Source organism: Ornithodoros turicata, chromosome 1, assembly GCF_037126465.1.
Source record: "Ornithodoros turicata isolate Travis chromosome 1, ASM3712646v1, whole genome shotgun sequence".
In the NCBI taxonomy this organism is placed as follows: Eukaryota; Metazoa; Arthropoda; class Arachnida; order Ixodida; family Argasidae; genus Ornithodoros; species Ornithodoros turicata.
This window is the reverse complement of record NC_088201.1, coordinates 162,342,719-162,365,270: the sequence shown is the minus strand read 5'-3', so window position 1 is coordinate 162,365,270 and position 22,552 is coordinate 162,342,719. Positions and strand designations below refer to the sequence as shown.

Here is a 22,552-nt window from a genome sequence, read left to right as displayed (position 1 = left end):
CGACGAGTTTAAAATAGATTAGGTGTTTATATAAGCAGAGAAGTAATATGTAAAATGCCAGTCTAAAGCTATAAAAAATTTACGGCTCCAATGGTAATTTAAAAATTGAAAACTTTACTAAAAGAAACGATGGGCCCATCGTTTCCATCTTTCATCCAGAGCAATAGCCCTGAATCAAGACGGAAAGAATATGTAAACGAGCCTTTGAAATGATGTTGACAATGAGTTTCTTGGTGTGAACATGTGATAAGTATGTGGAGGATAAATAGAAGTTTTCTCTCTAGAAGAAGATGTAGTTGCTCCTCTCCATAGAATACAAACTTGTGTGTGAGGAAGGTATGGTCTATAAGCAACCTCGTTCACAGAACACTCAACAAACGCTTTTTGTGACGGTCTCCATAAGTTTGACTAAGATGTTTGATCACATGAAGTTCTAAGTGTTCCATAGGCTCTGCCATTTTGTATACAGTGATTTCCTGAGTGCTGACCTCATATCGTCCATGGGTATCTCAAAAGGGCAGATCTCATTTGAAGCTGCATCAGCAGCAGTGCCGTCGACGAAAGCTTTGCGTGGTACGCCTGTATGGCTAGTTACACAGCATAGGATAACTGGATATTACCTCTTCAGGGCCGCGCTGGCTCAGCATTGTGCGCGATGTATAAGAAAATAAGGTTTGTGCCCACTACGGATAGCATTAACGGAACTTGAAGAACCTGTGTATATAACTGGTGACCTAATACAACCCTGTAGAATGTAGGTAAGATGTCCCTTGTAGTGTTCGGAGTATAGAGGCGTAAACCTCTGCGGTAAAGATATATAGGGTGTCCCACCTAAATGCGAACGTATTTTTAATATATATATACATAGGACAAATAGGTCAATATATATCAGACGGCTACGAAGTTGAATAAAAGTGAAATAATAAGACGTGGACTACAGATTACAGGAACGTTAACAAAAACTAATTTATCTAATCGGTAATTTAAAAAAAAGAATGGTCGACATTTTGACAGTGGCACTGTCTTCGTCAGGACAAAAGAGGTGCAAGGGTTGCATATTGCTTAAATAGGTTCCCTGAGTGACGTCACAATCGGTGCAAGTATGCCACGTGGCAGTTGTCCGTGAGTCATATTCTGGAACATTCCGCAAGGTCAAGTCCGGGTGGTGATGTCATCTTTCTTGGGGAGCCAGCTCAGGGTAAGCTGTACTGAGGGCATAACTGAAAAGAAGAAAAGGAAAAAATGGGAAAGTATATCCCATCTAGGCGACCAGATTCCTTACTGTTGAAAGTACACCATGATCTTCGTTAATGATTGATTGGAATTTGTAAATGAGGTAAGACTCGCGTTGTTCCCTGCCTCTATCGGAGCTAAAGTTTGATTGAAGAATAAAAAGGGCGACATCATTTATTGAATGACCAGGCTGTTTGAAATAACGAGAAACAGGAAGGTTTAGCTTTTTGTTAACATCCGACCGGTGGTTGTTGAACCTGATCCGAAAAGATGTTTTGGTTTGACCTATGCATTGTGCTTGACACGCGTTGCACTGAATGACATAAATGACGTTGGATGAATTACAGTCAAAGTCACCATGAATTTTGACGAAGAAACTAGAATTTGTGCTGTTAAGCACGTGGGCACTTCGCATTAGTTTGCATATTTGACATCTGCGGTCATTGCACGGGTGGCAGCCTGCCGTCGGACTTGTTGGTCGGTTGGCTTTGGAGCAGACTAGATTATCGTGGAGGTTTTGCGTGCGCCTGTAGGTCACACGTGGGGGTTCCGGGAAGATTTGTCGCATGCGCTCTGCCTGACGAAGAATACTGTGCTGGCGATTTAGTACACTGTTGATGTTGAAAACATTATTGTTGAATGTTACAACGAGGTTAACGGAACGATTGTCTGATTTGCGGGCGCGGTTTTGGAACACAGTTTCGTCAAGACAAAAGATGCGTAGGTGGTTACACATTACTCAAATGGGTTTGGTATCTGACGTCATAATCGGTACGGGCACGCCACAGGCGTTTGTCAGGGAGTCAGATTCGGTAATATTCCCGAAGGTCAAGTCCGGGTGGTGATGTCATTCGCCGTAGGTCACTGTCCGCTTTGGGGAAAATTCGGGGGCTGGGCAAGCGCTGCTTCAAACTGCTGCTGAAACAAGAAAGACAGAAAAGAAACGTAAAGGAAGAACGTGTAGCTCATCTAGGCGGCCAGATTTCTTACCGTTGAAAGTGCTCCCAGATGTTCGTTAATGTTAATTGCAGTCGAAGTCACCATTAATTTTGACGGAAGAATTTGATTTAGTACTTTTAAGTACTTGGGTGCTTTGCATTAATTTGCATATTTGACACCTGTGACCATCGCACGGGTGACAGCCGTTTCCTGGATGCACTGCTTGACTAACCTTAGAGCTAACTAAATTATCGTGCAGGTTGCGCGCGCTCCTGTAGGTTAACCCGCGGTGACTGAGGGAAAATTTGTCCCATGCGCTCCGATTGGAGAATGATACTATGGTGACGGTTTAGTATACAGTTAACGCTTGGAGTATTGCTGCTAAATGTTAAGATGAGGTTTACGGAACCATTATCTAACACACGTTTGTGGTTTTGGAACAGGGCTTTGCGGTCTGCTTTGCGGGCTTTGTTTAGTGCGTCGTCGACTAAGCTAGGTGGAAATTGAAGACCGACGAATGTGTAGCGGTTGGCAGGAAAGGAGACGGAGAACTGGTTGCTGTTCTGTCGGAAGCCAGAACCGGACTGGCCCGAGATTAATTCCTCGCGCCCCGTGCGCCAGAGGCGCTGGCGGTGTCGCTGGCAGTGTGGCTGCTACAGGGCCCCCCTCTAGCGCTCTGCTGGAGGCAGAGAGCGATAGCAGTGATAGTGAGTAAGCGCCGGGGACCATGAGACGTGGCGAGTGGCCGGAGGTGGGTCTGTTGGCCTAGCAAGCAGCGGAGACGAGCAGCAGGCGTCCAGCTTCTGAACACAGAGCGCGGGTGGAGGGCATGAATGCTCGAGGTAGGCCGGCTTCAGTCGGTGGAGCGAGGTGGTGTCTTGCCGGCCGTCTATCGAGATGGTGAAGTGATGTGGGTCCTTCCGGACGACGGGAAATGGTCCCGTGTATGAGGGCTGCAACGGCTTCTTCACGGCATCGACGCGGACAAAAATGTGGGTGCGTGTGCTCATGTCTAGGTGCCGGTAACCGGAAGAGGAATGTGCTGAGCGGGTGGGGGCGGGAGGAATCAGAGGTGGTACTTCTACATTCATTACAGTCGGTGAGGCCACTTCCATGACAGCGTCAGCGAGAGTGGCTAGCTCGTCTGTGGATAGGTTTGAGGTTGCGGCGAGAACCACCTGAACGTTCCGCGGGAGTCTTTGTAGGAACAGCTCCCGGATGAAACTGTCACTGGTTGATGATGCTCCGTCGCCGAGTAGTTGCTTCATACGGCGCAACAGTTGTGTAGGGCGTCGGTCGCCGAGCTCTTTGGCCGATAGTAGTTGTTGAAGGCGCGCGCGGTCCGAGCAGGTCGTTCGCTGGAGCAGGGCAGCCTTTAGTCTGTCGTACGGGATGTCCAAGGGAGGCGAAGCAATGATGTCGTAAACCTCCTCAGCCACAGATGGGGAAAGCGCGGAAATGCATTGATAGAACTTGGTGGATTGTGCAGTAATGCCGGCCAGATGGAACTGGGCTTCGGCTTGTATGAACCAGGTGGCAGGGTTCCGATCCCAAAAGGGTGGGAGCTTGACTGTGATAGCGGTGACGGTGGCGGGCTGTCGAACCGGGCTGAAGGGGGCGGTTAATGGTGCCAAATTGGGATCGCCGTCTCCTGTAGACATGGTGGTAGGGGTAAGGCTCACGTTCGGGTCACAGTTGTAGCGGTTGGAAGGAAAGGAGACGGAGAACTGTTTGCTGTCCTGTCGGAAGCCAGAACCGGACTGGTCCGAGATTTATTTATCGCGCCCCGTGCGCCAGAGGCGCTGGAGGTGTCGCTGGCAGTGTGGCTGCTACAAATGTTTTCCTGAGTTCAGCTAGATTTCTGTCCAAGTGATCGTCACTGACAGGTGCGCCTGTATCGAAGTGCTTGGCTCTAAGGGGTGGCAAGTTTAGTATGACGCGGATGACAACTGTTAAATGTTAGATACTGTTGAGAGTCCGTAGGTTTACGGAACAGGTTTGCGGACCCGTTGGTTAACTTTACTTGGACATCGAGAAAGTTAACAGTTAAAGGGGAATAAGAATGGGTGAACTTGATGGCCGAATGTGCTTGGTTAAAGTCGCTGATAAATGTGATTAGGTCATCTTCTGAATGTGGTCACACCATGAAGATGTCGTCGAGGAACCGCTTGTAAAGCGTGGACTTCTTTACGCGCTTAGACAAAAATTCCTCCTCTAGAGCTCCAATAAAAATATTTGCATAGTTAGGTGTCATTTTTGTACACATAGCCGTGCCACGAACTTGCAAGTAGTGCTTACCGTCAAATTCGCAGTTGTTATTTTTCAGGATAAGATTGAGAAATATGCACAGGACACACGGATCGTATGAGGTATCAGAATATTTTGAAAACGCCCTTCCAGCTGCAGCAATGTCATCCTCGTGATGGATGTTAGTATAGAGAGAGGAAAGGTCTAGCGTGACTAGCAAACTGGAAGAAGGAGGTTGACATTCACTTAAAACTTGAAGAAAGTAATTGGTATCCTAAATGTAGGATGGTAGTTTCGGAGGTATATCTTTAATAAGATGGTGAACAAAGCTTGATATGTTCTCGGTAGCTGTACCGTTGCATGAAGCTATTGGGCGCCCTGGATTTCCAGGTTTATGAATTCTAAGGAGCATTAAAACCTGCCCGCTGCGGGGTCTTTGGGAAGTAGATAATCGTACAGGGTAGAATCTATATTTTTACTTGCTTTTAGATCTTTTAGACTGCGGATAATGTGAGCCGTAATTTCCTTTGTAGGGTCAGCCTCGAAGAGTTTGTATAACGATGCGCAAGATAATTGCCGGATGCCTTCGCTAATGTAATTTTCATTGTCCATTGCAAAGATTGCACCACCTTTATCAGCTTTTTTAATGACTGTCACTGCGGTTCCGAAGGTCAGAAAGGCTGCGCTGCTCAGCCGGCGTTAGATTTGGCTTCGATATGCTGTTGCATGATTTATTGCAAGCGTTAATTATATATTTTTGAACTGCACGGATGTATATGTCCAGAGCCTTTTCACGGTTAGCCTCTCGCGTGAAGTTAGATAGCGGTTTGAATGAGTTGGAATCTGACTTTGGTTTGTCATGAAAGTATTCCTTCAGACGTTGACGGCGGGCAAAATTATCTAAGTTCAGATAAAGTTGGTATTCATCTAGCTTGTTGCAGAATCTAGCTTATAGCTAGGAGAATGAGAGGCCACGGCTGAGTAGTGAGATTTCCACGAAACACATCTCGTCAGGATGCTGCATTAATCCACCGCATGCGCCTCGATGTGGCCTTTACAGCTCAGTGGCGTTACCGCTTGAGACAAATTGATTCTCCCACCTGTTGCCACTGTGGTGCTCTTGAGGATCTGGAGCACATTCTTCTTCATTGCCCTCACTACGAACCTTCCCGAATGACACTCTCCGAGTCTCTTCGTCAGCTGGACTCTCGCCCTTTCTCCCTACCGAAATTGCTTGGTCCCTGGCCCAATCCAGCCCAGCAACGCTCTGCGCTCAAAGCTCTTCTGACATTTCTGGACACCATCGGACTTCGATCGTTATTGTAAAGGGGCTCGTTATTTTATTCCCCCCATTCCACCAAGCACTGGGGTAGAGTATCGCCTGTCGCGATGAAACTCCCCACTCTCCAAGGCCGAAAATAAAGTTGTTGTTGTTGTGAGATTTCCGAATCAGTAAGTTCCGATAGATTAACGACGTTATGGGACTTTTGGGGTAGCATCTCCGCAGATGAGTCTGCTGGGGTGGGATCTGTTTTTCCAGCAAGCAGAAGATGATTTTGCGATGGCGTATTAGTTGTACCTGCATTACTTATATGATCACAGTCCTAAGCTGACACACTGGGTTTAAGCGTAGATGGAGTATTAACTTTGTCCCCGACTAACCTCACTAACCTCCTCCGCTTAGCATTCCGAATTGCCTCTTCCCTTTCTTTTGCGTATTTTGATAATTCTAACGGTAGCTGTCCGCTAAGACAGATTTACAATCGATACTTTTCGCCTGCTGGGGTGATTGGTCTATGGCGTCCTCACAATGGGATATAAGCACGTCGATTAACGCGGCCGAAGCATTGTTGAGGATCTCATTCCACTTATTCTGATGTGCAGATTTTAGGAGAAACGCGGGTTGAAGGTTAATGGCGAGACCCTTGGGAATTTTGTCCTGATCTTTGTGGAGTTGTAAAGTGGTGCGATGGCAATTACAGCGTGCTGATCTATCGACTTCCTTACGAAGTTTAAAGAAAGCTTGCGTACTTGGGGGAGGTTCACTTTCAGAAGGAGAAGAGGTACGCTTACCGGCGTTTAGTCAGACTAGCGGCGATGGTCTTATATTCTGCCATCGTCGTTCCAGAGTAGCTGCCTGCTGAGGGGTAGGCCACACTGGATCCGGAACAGCAGTCACGTTGGGTCGGCATGATGGTAGGAGCCGTCGAAGTCGCGGAAGCAGGTCCAGCAGATGTCGGCTGATCATCCGAACTCCCTCGAAGTTTGGATGGAGGCCGTCAGCTGCAAGGACCTCGGTTGGTCGTCGGTGAAATTCGTGGTCCAGGTAGCAGAGGTCGGTGGAGTTCCGGCAAAGCTGGACCAGTCGGCGGTTAGTCGAGGGCCCTTCGCCTGAACTGGTGGCGCCGCCTGTTATGAGAGCGAGGGAGCACTAACGTGCAAACCGTCATTTCTATTCCACCTCGGTCTCGGATCTTGTTGAGGAGTCGCTGGTAGTGGGAGTATACCTCCCGGGGGTCCAAAAGTGGCATATCGTTGGTTCCACAGTGTATAGAACCATGACACGCACACTTGGTAGCAGCAAGTCTACTTCTTCCAGAAAATCCATGATCTTTCCTCCGCTGCGGGATACAAACAGCGTTGGCATCAGTCGAGACCTGGGATTAAAATGATGATGTGAGTATTTAGTCTGAGAGTCTCCAAGAACGGCAATAAGGGGGCAAAAGAAGGGTACTTCCTGACAATCCGTCCTTGCATTGCGGCGGCCATTGTGGAAACGTAGGTTGATGTAAAAGGATTATCAAACGGCCACGAAGTTTCACAGAAGTTGCAAACAAAGACGCGGAAACAGATTTTACGGAAGTTACAAACACTAGTTTATTACATAGGGAGACGTTAAAAAGGGCAAGGGGTCGACGTTTGGACAGTGGCACTGTCGCCTGTGGTGTGCCCGTACCGATGTGTAACCACCTATGCATCTTTTGTCCTGACGAAGACTGTGCGACTGTCGAAACGTCGACCCCTTGCCCATTTTACTTTTTAACGTCTCCCTACGTAATAAACTAGTGTTTGTAACTTGAGTAAAATCTGTTCCCGCGTCTTTTTTTTGCAACTTCTGTAAAACTTTGTGGCCGTTTGATAATCTTTTTACCTCAACCTATGTATATATGTACTCATGGAACGATGCGAGAGCACCAGAGGACACGTGTTTCGACGTGTTTGCGGCTCGTCAGCTCTGGGTAGCTGCGCATAGCGATATACACCTGGGAGGGTGACTGAGCACTCCTCAGTGCCACAGTGCAAGCCAGTGAATTATAATGAGGGAAAAAGCCATTAAAGAAACAAGTAAATGACACTCGTTCCATGGCATCGTTCCATGAGTATCTGTTTCTCTGCGTGCAGCCATAGAAGCCATCTTAATATGTAATTTCGAATTTCAAACACGTGTCATTTACTTGTTTCTTTAATGGCTTTTTTCCCTCATTATATATATATTCACCATTTAATCGTGCACTCCCAGCTGAGTACAGCTGTTTCGTCCTATTTGGGACTCGTCAGCCTGGCGTAGGGAAGTGACACGGTCATGGGTCGGCACTATCAGTGCGTCTCCGCGATACTTCAGTGTTCCACGGTTGATATATATTGACATATATTGAAAGTTAATTAAGACATTGCCTTAGTAGTTTGCTAATGCCCTCATTAGGAGTGCCTTTCAGCATAAGCTATATAGCAGTTGATTTCATCTAAGAAAAAGCGACATATATATTTTTAAAATACATGTTCGCATTTAGCTGATACTCTGTCTGTATGTTATAACCTGCATATTTCGTTTCGTTTTCGTTTTCGTTTTATTACCTTAAGGGCCGTAAGGCATTAAATAAGGGGGGAGGGTTACACCAAAAGAGGGCAATTGCACAGTAACAAAGGTCACTAAGAGAGCAAAAAACGAACATTCTTTCATACTTACAACCTATTTCGAGAAACAACACAGCATACTTAATTATTTGTACGCACATGCGTAAATACATTAAAAGAGATACAGCTCCTCGCACATGTTAACAAATCGTGCTTGTCCGCCGCCTTGGAAAACGTCTGACGGAAGCATGTTCCAATCCCGTACACCTGACAACAGGGGCGAGTTTTTATGATACTCCGTCCGTGATAGGCGAACAAACAATGTATGGGGATGGCGTGTACGTTCAGAATGGGGCGGTGCCGCAGAAAGATAATCAGAATTTGTATCGTAAAGATTATAAATTATTTGTAGACGATGAATCTTTCTCCTATTTGCTAGCAAGGGAATTTCTTTTTGTCGTTTAAACTATGTTATACTGGATTCGCGATAGTATTTATTAAATATAAAGCGGACCGCCTTCGATTGCACAGATTCCAACTTTTGAACAAGATAATTTTGCCATGGGCTCCAAATCGACGAGGCATACTCTAATTTTGATCGTACAAATGAGGTATATGCCAAAAATTTGACTTCGGAAGATGCAAGATATAGTGTGGAACGCAAAAAACCAAGCGTCCTCAAGGCGGCACAACAAGTCTGTTTAATATGATATTTCCAAGAAAGATCATTACATATATGCACACCTAAGTATTTATACACAGTAACCCGATCTAGCTGTATACCGTCAACGGTATAATCACTTGCTATGATTCTTTTCGACCTTGTAAGGCTCATACATTTAGTTTTAGTTACATTTATCTCCATTTGCCATCTGTTGCACCAATCGCACAAAGAAAGCAAGTCATTTTGAAGAATAACAGAATCTTCTAAACAAGTGATTTGCCGATACAATACCATGTCGTCAGTATAAAGCCGCACAGTACTATGAATGTTTAAATGAATGTCATTGACATAAATGAGAAACAAAAGAGGGCCCACGACAGATCCCTGTGGGACACCTGACAAAACCTTCGAGACGGGGGATAGTGTGCCATTCCATTTAACACATTGTGTTCTATCAGTTAGAAAACATGAAAACCACTCTGTAATATTTTTGTCGATGTCCTGATGTCTTATCTTACTTAAAAGTCGTTTATGCGGGACTCTGTCAAACGCTTTTTTAAAATCGATAAAAACTGCGTCAACTTGTTTCCCGTTATTCATACATTCAAAGACATCAGTGACGAACTCGAACAACTGTGATTCACATGAACGATATTTTCTAAACCCGTGTTGATTTCTAAACAGAATTTCATTTATGTCTAACTTTCTGACATGTGAGCATATAATATGCTCCATAACTTTGCAACAAATACACGTTAACGAAATGGGCCTATATTGAGAGATGTCAGTGGGTTTCTCAGTTTTCGGAATAGGAGTAACAATTGCATGCTTCCAGTCTGAGGGCAATTCTACATAGTCCAGTGATTGTTGAAATATTATCTGGAGTATCTTTGACGACGAGTTTTTAGTAATTTTTAATAGTTTAGAAGAAATGTGGTCGCAACCAGGAGAACTAGATAGAGGCAAGAAATCTATTACTTTAGAGATGCCCTCAGCTGTAAAGATAATTGGTCCGTAGTCATTCACATGTGTAACATTTTCATCATTCAACATCAGTACACGTGGGAGAATGTCCGATTCTTGAACAAACACAGAGGAAAAATAATTATTCAAGGCAACAGAGCACTCCTCGTCGGACATAACTTCCCCATTATCGTGAAACAAGGGTCTATTTGCATTTTGCCCAGCTTGGCACCTAACTGTGTTCCAAAATCTTTTAGGGTTGTTTCGTAGCATTTCCGGCAGGTCATCCCTGTTTAATTGCTTTTTTGAAATTTTTAATTTCTGTTTATACTCTGAAGCAAGAAAATGATAACGTTCCCACGCATCATGTGCGTTACTATTTCGGGCCTGCCGGTAAAGTCTTTTCTTTTTTCTTGACAAGCGTCTTATATTAAGAGGAAAGGTAAGCGAATTGGTTACGCTGATTCCGTTTTCCGTTACATTACCAGGCTTGAATTTCGTTGCCGTTTCTTCGTTGCCGTAAAGGTATCGAAAATATTTTTCATTACCGTTTCTATTTTGGTTTTCTGCGTAATTGTGGTATTTAACGTTTCTGGTTTCCTGTAACCAACCCTGCCCTAAAGTTATGTTGACGTTGGAATTGATGATGTATCAATTGTTTAGTATGTGCAGATCTTAGAAGCTCACAACAGTGCGCTTACTAAAGTGACTCTTCTTCATAAATAAAAAAACGTGGGTGTGTAATATATGTGGCATATCATCCGTAACCTTAACCGTAAATCCGTGAACAGATGATTTACTGGCAATTTTCCGTGACTTTGGATGCGAGCATTCATATGGAGCTGTGTTTTCTGTGTCTGCCGCCATCCGAAAACATGATGATGATGATGATGGTGGTGATGATTCGTGTTTTCAAGGCAAACGAGCGACATCCGAGAAGAATTGTTTTCCCTTGATTGACACGTTTAAACAAATAAATCGATAAAATCATTTTTGTGTGACGTGATACCTTCGGTTCTGATCTAATGTACTGAGTTATTTTATTGAGGTATTCCAAAAAAAGTAAAGCCCTTTGAAACTGAACATGCTTCTCTATTATAGAATTTATTAGAAATATTTTTAAATTAAATTAATAAAACGCATAACATTAGGAAGAAACCGTGATGAAACACCAATGTCGCAAAACACCGCAAGCACGTCTAGCAGACAACACTTCGCAAGCGCTTGATTCCAAAACCAGGAAGATGATCTTGTTCAAGTTGAGCCACATGCTCACGGACAAGCAAACGACGGTATCCTGGACACATTCGAAGGTTTGATGCCAGACACTGATGTACAGTCCTCTCGATACATGGAATACATATTCACCAGACCTGACTTAACCTCAGTGACGACGGATGCACAGTCCACATGGCCCCTCTCGGCACATGGAATACGTATTCACATGATCTAACCTAACATCAGCCACGACGGATGCACAATCTACATGAGCTTTCTCGACACATGGAATACAGGTTCACTGGACCTAAACTAACCTCAGTTACGGCGGATGCACAGTCTACATGGGCCCTCTCGACACTTGGAATATGAATTCACCTGACCTAACCTAACCTCAGCCACGAGGGATGCACAATCTACGTGAGCTTTCTCGACACATGGAATACATATTCACCTGACCTAAACTAACTTCAGTTACGACGGATGCACAGTCTACATGAACTTTCTCGACACATGGAATACATATTCACCTGACCTAAACTAACCTCAGTTACGACGGATGCACAGTCTACATGGGCCCTCTCGACACTTGGAACATGAATTCACCTGACCTAACCTAACTTCAGCCACGACGGATGCATAATCTACATGAGCTTTCTCGACACATGGAATACAGATTCACCTGACCTAAACTAACCTCAGTTACGACGGATGCACAGTCCACATGGCGCCTCACGACACATGGAATACGTATTCACCTGATCTAACCTGACCTCCGCCACGACGGATGCAAAATCTACATGAGCTTTCTCGACACATGGAATACATATTCACCTGACCTAAACTAACCTCAGTTACGACGGATGCACAGTCCACATGGCGCCTCACGACACATGGAATACGTATTCACCTGACCTAACCTAACTTCAGCCACGACGGATGCATAATCTACATGAGCTTTCTCGACACATGGAATACAGATTCACCTGACCTAAACTAACCTCAGTTACGACGGATGCACAGTCCACATGGCGCCTCACGACACATGGAATACGTATTCACCTGATCTAACCTGACCTCCGCCACGACGGATGCAAAATCTACATGAGCTTTCTCGACACATGGAATACATATTCACCTGACCTAAACTAACCTCAGTTACGACGGATGCACAATCTGCATGGGCCCTCTCGGCACATGGAATACATATTCACCTGATCTAACCTTACCTCAGTCACGACGGATGCACCGACTACATGGGTCCTCCCGACACGTGGAATACGCATTCACCAGACCCAAGCTAACCTCAGTCCCGATGGGTGCAGTCCACATGGGTCCTCTCGACACATGGAATACATATTCACCAGACCTAACCTTACCTTAGTCACGACTATTGCACAGTTTACATAGGCCCTCTTGACACATAGAATAAGTATTCACCTGACATCACGTAACCTCAGTCGCAACGCATGTTGCAGCCCGAATGTGTTCCATGTATATATGGAGGGTGTCTCAGCTAAATACAAACATATATATATATATATATAGTTGAAATAAATGGGAGACAGAAGACGAAAGTAGGGGAAGTAACAAAAAAGGGGTTTATTAAAACTTAAAAATCATAAAAGTTAGGGAGGATGTCTACGTTACGGCGGAAGCTCCGCCTTCTTCGGGACAAAAGAGCTAAATGTGGCCACGAGGCTGATAAGGGGCTTGAGAATGACGTGGTCGGTTGGGGGAAATTCCCGCCACCTGGCGGTTGTCAATTGGGGAAATTCCAGAGCGTCTTCTGTCTCCCATTTATTTCAACTATAATTACGTAGCCGTCCGATCCAACTCCAACTTTTCAAGATATATATATATATATATATATGTTTACAATTTGATCGTGCACTCCCACCCACTTGGCTGGGAGTGCACGATCAAATTGTAAACATATGCTCAACGTGCAGCTACAGAGCTTCGGCTATTTACCCTTTGTATATATATATATATATATATATATATCGCCTTTTCCGAGACGAAGTCAATTGCAATGTAGCATATGCTGAAGGGCGCTCCTTAAGAGCGCACCAGCAAACTCCCGAGGCAATGCCCTAATTCTCTTTCAATAATTAACTTTTTTAATTGTAAAAGCTATGAAGTTATCCCGATGTGAACATCTGGTCCCTTCGGTCACCTGATACCGTGGCTGTTTCCACAACAAAAATCCGTTCGAGAGATCGCCCGCAAAAAAAAATGTGAAGGAACATCATTTATTCTTTATTGTGTTCATTGCGCTTCTTCAGAGAGGCGTCTCTCCTCCATCCCCAGTCTGAGCTGGTGAAGGAGCTCAGTGGTGCCTCATGTGTCGCAGATGAGCTTCAACTAGCGCAAACAAACAAAAAATGTATCGGGTGACTCTATCGGAACCGCCCTTATCTTGGGTTGTATTTTTTGTTCTCTTGTAGTCTTTTTGTAGGACGCATGAGGCATGAATATTAGGATGGTAACTGTCAAAATGGAGATACTAGCGTTTGTCAGTGGGTTTCTTGTATAGGGTCTGTCAACTCTAGAAAATTCACTGATTCTTGGCACTGATGGCACTGATGGAACTTGATGGCCTGATGTACGGAGTTAAAATACTCGAAAAACACAATTAAGGATGGTTCATCACCCGATCATACGATGAAAATGTCGTCGATGTACCTTAAGAAGACTAAAGCTTTGATCGGGATGCTAACGTTTTCTCTTCAAATTGCCCCATGAAAAGTTTCGCATAGTTGGGAGACAGCCGTGATCCCATTGCTGCACCATGAATTCCGTCAGCACCAGGCCGTCAGGTCAGCACCAGGCTGTAATCATAGGTGGGGAAGTTACTTTTATTTTGTAGTGCACTACCGTTACTTACTACTTTTTCAAAAAGTAACGCATTACGTTATCCGTTACTGTTGCGGTAGTGGGTAACGCGTTACTAACGCCGTTACTTCTGATAACTAATGCCGTTACTTTTGCATTACTTCACCAGTTGTCCTTATAATATGTAACATTTTTGGTTGAGTCACATAAGTGCATTCCGCAAATTAATACAAGCAGTGTTGGGCACAAACAAGGGTCACGCATAAACACAACTTACATGTACGATTTATTGCAACGCAGAAGTGGTTGACGTTCAAAATTTTCATCTCTGAGCTTCGCCCGTTTGGGCTGAGAGGACGCCGAATGGCCAGTGAGTGCTCCTTGTCAAGGTTGACAGAGACAGGGACCTTTTATCTCACACAGTACAAATCCAAACAGCCAATCCCTTGGTACCTCGTTACTTGTTCAGACGGTACGGTAGAGAGTATTTTTCTGTCGCCTTTGCCCCATTCGTCCGAAAAATACCAAAGGGAGTGAAAAGCTAAGGTGGTAAACAAAGGTGACACCTCAACCAGGGTAGGTCAATAACCCTTCTTTTGCTTCGTGGGTGCCGATGTGACCTTCTTGTCACTGTTGAAGATCAATAGAAAAAATCGGGAATTTTCCCGGATTCAGCACGCACGGTCCTCGCTCAAGCATTGAAGTTTAGGCGATGGAGCAATGTTCCCGAACACACAGTAACGCATAACGCCGTTACGCGTTAGTTAGTAAAAATGTAATGACGTTACGTTACTCATTACTTTTCTCACAAATGTAATGCGTTACAATATTTCCCTATTCGAATGTAACGCATTACCGCTAACGCACTACTTTGTAACGCGTTGCTCCCCCCCCTATGGCTGTAACACATGGCAAAAAAGGTGAGGTGGACCCCCCGAATCCAGTAGACCTGTATTGGCCCCATGCAACTCACCCTCCGCCTCTGTACTCTGTCGTTGCTGATTCTGAAATTATGTTGTGAACGCATGCTATGATCCGTTGACGCGACTGCAAAGGCACTTCAGGCTTCCTCACAGTCGTTAATTGATTAAGTGGTGGAGGAGGGAGGAGGATCTCCGCGCTCTCCCATCTCGATCATTCCCCTTTCGCTTTGTTTTCGCTTTGTAGGCTTGCTGCTTTGTTCCCTGCTCCGTATATTTTGTTTAAGTAGCAGGATCTCTTATCAGTCGCTATAACTATTGGATCGCAACCGGACCTCTGCAGCGTGTTTCAATCACGAACACGACTGGCCGACAAGAACCTCGATACCAGTGAAACATTTTTTACTGACACTTCTTTTGAATACCTTGGTTGTGCCGCGAAACAAGTATTGCTATGAGCGGCGTACTGATGAGAACCGGTGGGAGAGGTGGGACAAGGTGGGGTGGCGCTTCCATGCCCGAAATTTAGTCGGCCTCCCTCCCAGTCCACCCGCGTAATAGAATGCTACGGTATGGTGTAGGAGTTGTTCGGGTGAATCCCCTTGTTGTCTGCCTCGTAAGCATATCAGAATCCGCCATGCGATACCATGTATCGCTGCATTATTGCCAATACCGTTTCACGCTCCGCGCCTCAACAAGTAGGTAGAATTCATCCGTGATAACGTGGGCATTCCGCTCCAGACTCGAACGATCAGTCCATCACAACGTCGAGCTATCCGCGTAGTCCTCGCTGTATGCATCGCAGAGTTATCCGCGTAACAGTATCTATCGCTGCCGTATCCTCGCGTACATGTCCCTCAGCTATCCGCGTAGTATTACAGATCGCGCCAATGCTCCCGCATGCCGCATGCGAATTCAATGTCCGCGTCTCAAACTATGTCCTCCAGGTAAATGTCACTAAATGACGCACGCCTACCGCCAGTATACCTTTGCCGCAATACGTAAAGCAGGTGTCATCCGGGAAATGGTGCGGCTGAAACCATTATTTGTAGCAGCAAACTTCTCGAGCAATCAGCAATGTTCCAACTGTAAAGAGAGTGAGCATAAGTGCAGAGTAAACATGTCCGAGACATAGCAAGAACCCAAATGCTTCCACGTAGATAAGAACTGTCATGGCCCAATAGGAAGTCAAAATCGTGCGGATACATTCCCTTTGCACGGAGTAGGAATGTTTTGGAGCCCTCGCGTACACCTTAAGTACAGCTCGCGGGATATTCCTATAAAGTACCCAGCAGATGATGGTCATATGCAAAGTGAACACGAATGCATGCCATAGCGAACCCATCATGAGCAATTGCAGCAGACCGGCTACATAGACCAGAATCGATGCAGTCTTTGGCATCTTTACGCCACCTAGAAGCAATTGGTCCAACTGAAGTGCGAACATTGCGATAGTAAAACGGGCACAAGGTACACTAGGACGCGGACGGGAAGAAAAGAGACGCGGAAAAGAAGGAAAAGACGTGAGAGAAGAAGAGAAACGAGCGAGGAGAAGTACGCGGAGAAGAGAAAAGGGAATACGATACGAGAAAACGAGAAGAAGAAAGTGGAAGACGCGGGAAAAAGTGGAAGAAGCGGAGAAAAAGGTGGAAGACGCGGGAAAAAGCGGAAGAAGCGGAGAAGAAAGTGGAAGACGCGGGAAAAAGTGGAAGAAGCGGAGAAGAAACTGGAAGACGCGGATAAGAAAGCAGAAGACGGAGAAATCGGTCGAGCAGCGAGACAGGCACGGATGAGAACTGGGAATGATTTCTGCTCGCTGTGAGACAAAAACTGCCTCCTCCTTTTTGTTTTTGGTGAAACGACACCTCCCACTTTCTCCTCTAGGTGCTTCCATTTGGACCAGTAAACAGAAAAGAAATCTCTCTGCCTTGCTGTTATAGTCATGCAGTTTTCAGCAGCTCCGATGGATGATATTTCTCCGTCTCCTGCTTTCTTATCTGCGTCTTCCACTTTCTTCTCCGCGTTTTCTCGTATCCTATTCGCTTCTCTTTTCTTCTTCTTCCGCGTACTTCTCCTCGCTCTTTCCTCTTCTTCTCCCGCGTCTTTTCTGTGTCTCTTTTCTTCTCATCCGCGTCCTAACGTACCTTGTGCCCCGTTTTACTATAACAATGTTTCCACTTCAATTGGACCAATTGCTTCTAGGTGGCGTACAGATGGGAAAAACTGCATCGACTCTGGTCTATCCAGCCGGTCTACCGCAGTTTGCTCTTGATGGGTTCAGTGTGCCATGCATTCGTGTTCACGTTGCATATGACCATCATCTGCAGGGTACTTCATTCGAATATCCCGCGAGCAGTACTTACGGTGTACGGGGCGAGGGCTCCGAAACATTCCTACTCCTTGCAAAGGGAATGCATCCGCACTATTTTGACTTCCTATTGGGCCATGACAGTTCTTATATACGTGGAAGCATTTGGGTTATTGCTGTGTCTCGGACATGTTTACTGTGCAATTACGCTCACTCTCTATACAGTTGGAACATTGCTGATTGCTCGAGAAGTTTGCTGCTACAAATAATGGGTTCAGCCGCACCATTTCTCGGATGACACCTGCTTTACGTATTGCGGCAAAGGTACACTGGCGGTAGGCGAGCGTCATTTAGTGACATTTACCTGGAGGACATAGTTTGAGACGCGGACATTGAATTCGCATGCGGCAGTATTGGCGCGATCTGTAATACTACGCGGATAGCTAAGGGACGTGTACGCGACGATACGGCAGCGATACATACTGTTACGCGGATAACTAATGCGATACATAATGCGAGGACTACGCGGAGAGCTCGGCGTTGTGATGAACTGATCGTTCGAGTCTGGAGCGGAATGCCCGCGTTATCACGGATGAGTTATTCCTATGTGTTAGGGCGCGGACCGTGAAGTCGTATTGGCAATAATGCAGCGATACCACGATGGCGGATTTTGATATGCATACGAGACAGACAGCAACTGGATTCACCCGAAGAACTCCTTCACCATACCGTAGCATTCTATTACGCAGCTGGACTGGGAGGGGCCGCGTAAACTTCGGCCCAAGTACCCCTGAAATCAGCCATGAAAGCGTCACCCCGCCTGTTGCAGTGAATCTATCCCACCTGTTCTCATCAGTACGCCGCTCATCGCACGACTTGTTTCGCGGCGCAACCAAGGTGTTCAAAAGAAGTGTCAGTAAAAAAAGTTTCGCTGCTATTGCGGTTCTTGTCGGAAAGTCGTGATCCTGATTGAAACACTCTGCAGAGGTCTGGTTGCGATTCGATAGTTATAGCGATTGATAAGAGATAATCCTGCTATTTAAACAAAATACGCGGAGCAAGGAACAAAACAGCAAGCCTCAAAAGCGAAAAAAGAGAGAAACGGGAATGATCGAGATGGGAGAGCATCGAGAGCCTCCTTCCTCCTACACCACTTTGTCAATCACGCATGTGAGGAAGCATGAAGTGCCTTCTGCAGTCACGTCAACGAATCATAGCATGAGTCCACAACATAGTTTCAGAATCGGCAACGACAGAGTACAGAGGCGGAGGGTGAGTTGCACGGGGCCATACAGGTCTACTAGAATCAAGGGGTCCACTCACCTTTTTTTTTTTTCATGTATTACAGCCTATTAGCCTCGTCCAATTCCGCGGGATGTCATCTTGTGGACCAATGTTCTCAACATTGATTTCTCAGGATCTGAGCCACCGACGCCGGTCATTTAATCCAGTGGCAAACCAAATTCATCCAGGCAACAATCAATTTAATCCAAGCACTACCTAATTTAATCCAAGCAACACGTGCAAATGTATTCTCTATGTATTCAGTCATGTCGTGATTGAGACTTTCATGGTTTCACTAATGTATCATGAGTTTATGACTAGTGATTCAAAGATCCCTGGATTTTGCAGTGGATGCTGTGTTTTATGACTGCTTTTTGTCGTTATGACATTCAATGACTATTTTCACGATATGTGCCATGAATCAATTTTATGGGACTACCGCTACTGCAAACAGTGTCGTGCAGTGTTTTATGACTAACCGACGGTCATTACAACATTCCATGACAATTTTCCTGGTATGTGGATTGAACAAATTTTTTGTGAACACCACTGCTTCAGACAGCGTCATGCTGTGTTTTATGACCACTGACGCATTATGACATTCCATGACTATTCAATGGTACGTGTCATGAATCGATTTTATGGGACTACCGGCGCTTGAGACAGTGTCCCATGGCGTTTTATGACTACCGGCGGTCATTACTACACTCTATAACGATTTTTGTGATATGTTCCGTTAATCAATTTTATGGGACTACCAGTGTTTGAAAGGGTGTCAAGCAGCGTTTCCTGACTGCTGATGATCATTATGACATCCAATGACTATTTCAGGTTATGTGCCATGAATCCATTTGATGGGACTAGCACTGCTTCAAACAGTGACGTGCAGTGTTCTATGATTACCGATGGTCAGTACGACATTTCATGACTATTTTCATCGTCTGTGCTATGAATGAATTTTATGGGGCAACTGCCGCTTCAAACAGTGTCATACAGTGTCTTATAACTACCGACAATCATTATGACATTCCATGACTATTTTCATGTTATGTACCATGATCCATAGTGTAAAACCCCGAGACAAGGGAACACGAAGAGGCAGACACAACACGAAGGCTCACGAAGACTTCGTGTTGTGCCTGTTTCTTCATGTTCCCAGTCTCCGGGTTTTACATTATGCATCATCTTCACCTCATTTGCTTCCTACCCAATTTTTCATGTGCCATGAATCCGTTTTATGGGACAACCGCTGCATCAGGCAGTAGCTCAGTACTATAATAGTAGCATAATATAGTCAGTATAATGATCATCAGTAGTCACAAAACACTGTATGACATTGTGTAAAGATATGGTAGTCCCAAAATGTCACTTCATGAAACATGAAAATAGTCATGAAATGTCACAGTGACCGTCGGTAATCACAACCAACTGGATGGCCCTGTCTGAAGCAGCAGTAGTCCCATAAAATCGATTCATGGCACATATCATGAAAATTGTCATTGAACGTCATGATGACTCCCAGTAGCCCTGAAACACTACATGACACTGTTTGAATCAGCAACAGTCCCATAAAATTGGTTCAATGCACATATCATGAAAATAGCCATGGTATGTCGGTAGTCATAAGACACTGCATGAGAGTGTTTGCAGCAGCAGTAGCCCCTTCCATGGATTCATGGCACATATTATGAAAACAGTCATGGAATGTCGTAATGATCGTCGGTAGTTATAAAACACTGTATGACACTGTTTGAAGCAGCGATAGTCCCATAAAATTTATTCATGGCCCATACCATGAAAATAACCATGAAGTGTCATAATGACAAGAAGCAGTCATAGAACACTGCATGACACTGCAAAATCCAGGGATTGTTGAACCAGTCATGGTACATTGGTGAAATCATGACAGTCTCAGCCATGACATGACTGAATACACGTGGAATACACTTACACGCTTTGGTTGAATTGAATTTGGTTGAATTGGGTAGTGCTTGGATTAAATCGGTTGGTGACTGGATTAATTTGGTTCACCACGAGATTAAATTGGGCAACGCTTGAAGTACAGTGAGTGACCAGTAGATAAAAGTGAATGGGAAAAACCCGTAGTGCCATGGGAGATGTATGCACGAATGAGGTGGTTAGTTTATAGCAAATCACTGCCCTAATCTCACCGCGCACCAGAGAACTGCACGCTTGTGCTTTTTCCATAATATGTACCACATAAATTCGCTCCACCTTGCAACATGCACGTCCCGCACCGGTACAACTCACCACCGAAAAAAAGGGTGAGTGAAAGCACGCAATTTCCATGTTGAATCTAACACTGATTTCTTTGTTCCGCGGACAAATCATTATTGGAACCACCTCCCCATTTGCCTCCCATCCATTTGACCCACTAATAATTTTAAAGCAGCATACTGCAATTACTTCACACCAGTATAACATTTTGTGACCAGTGTGGACTCTGCTTACTACTCAGTTTTTTAACTGTAGTCATAACAAAGAAATAACTTTGTAATGTTTCGTTCTCGCATTGTGTATGAATAAATACTATCGAGAACAGGGCACAGCATCGCGGTGCACGAGAGGGTACCACACTTCCTTACTACGGAAGAAACAGAAGCTCTCAATATATTAGATAGGCAGCTACATGTACTAGCCAGCGACCAGTATCTTTACTCAACGACTTTGTTTCCGACAAAAATATAAGGAGGGGGACACCGAGCATTATCTGCCATGCTATGCACATACTGCCCTAAGTTCTAAGTGAATAAAAAGGCCAGATTTCAATCGCAAAGGGGTGCTAATGGTGATGGGTGGACAAGCAGCATCGCGACCCAACAAAATACCCCAATTTCATGTGAAGTTACAAGGGACACCAGGTTTTAGGTTCTACCTTTTTACACATATGTGTAACATTTAAGTTATGAACACTATAAGCACGTGTTACAGACACTAAAGACGGCGGTAAATAGGGCTAAAGAGAATAAGCTGGAATAATAGCGCTTTTAGTTGAAATGTGCTGCTGCAAAGTGAAGGAGTGAAACGCTTAAGTGATGCAAGACTGATTGAAATACTCACTCAGTGTCACTCGAAACCATGCAAAAGAGATGGCCATCCTGGGGCTTCTTTCAGCAAGTCATCCAAGACCAAGCGTGTCTTGGATGCCTTTCCACGCGACTTGGCCAAGAGGGATGGTGTGCCCAGAAGTGACCGTCTGTGCTGGAATAGATTGCAACCAAACAAATTAGGCAGCGGTCAAGAAACATAAAACGTGTTCAACGATCACGACATCGTACAAGTAACACGACACTGGCAAGTACGAGGGGTGTTCAAGTCAAACCAGGATTTTCTGTCTCCTGAGTGTACAAATGACTCGCGCTAATACTTTTTTGTCATTTTCAAGCGCGACAAGCCTCCGCGTTGACCACGCGATGGTCCCAAGTTTGTGCAAAACAGAAGATACGTGCTCGACAAGATGACCGACGAAGACGTGAGCGCGCACATCGAACAGCAAATTGTCATGAAGTTTCTCGTGGATGGAGGCGTAAAGTCATATGAAATTCACAGAAGACTTCAGGCTCAGCATGGCCACGATACACTTTTCCACAGCAAAGCGTTTGAGTCGTGCAAACGGTTCCGAGACGGCCGTACGTGGGTGCAGGATGATCCCGGCCGGTGCGGCTCAAAGCCGAGTGTCACAGTTCCTGAGAACGCCCAACTTGTGGAGCGCCTGATCCTCAAGGGCCGACGGATAACATGTCTCGAACTGGCTGGAACGACGGAACTTTCTGTGGGAACGTTCAACACTATCATTCATGAACACCCCCAGTTTCGAAAAATTAGTGTCCGCTGGGTCCCGAGGCAGCTCTCCGTGTCTGACTGGCAGAAAAGACTGGAAATCTCCCAAGAGCTAAGGTATCGTTTCGACGCTGAAGGACAGTCGTTCCTTGATCGGATCATCACATGCGATGAAACGTGGGTGCATCCTGAGTCTGAACGCGCATCAAAACAGTGGAAGCATCCGGGCTCGCCAGCTCCCAAAGAGTTCCGAAGCACCCCGTCTGCGGGTAAGCTCATGGC

At 45.2% G+C, this 22,552-nt stretch overlaps 1 long non-coding RNA gene across 1 annotated transcript; it reads right to left on the bottom strand.

Moving 5' to 3' along the window:
- Positions 1 to 895: 895 nt before the first annotated feature.
- LOC135372193 (uncharacterized) lies at positions 896 to 21,673 on the bottom strand. Its single transcript, XR_010415872.1, has 3 exons — positions 21,551 to 21,673; positions 6,493 to 7,076; positions 896 to 1,220 (listed from the first exon to the last, which is right to left on the bottom strand). It is a non-coding gene; the product is annotated as an uncharacterized LOC135372193 (long non-coding RNA).
- Between the last annotated feature and the right edge of the window lie 879 nt (positions 21,674 to 22,552).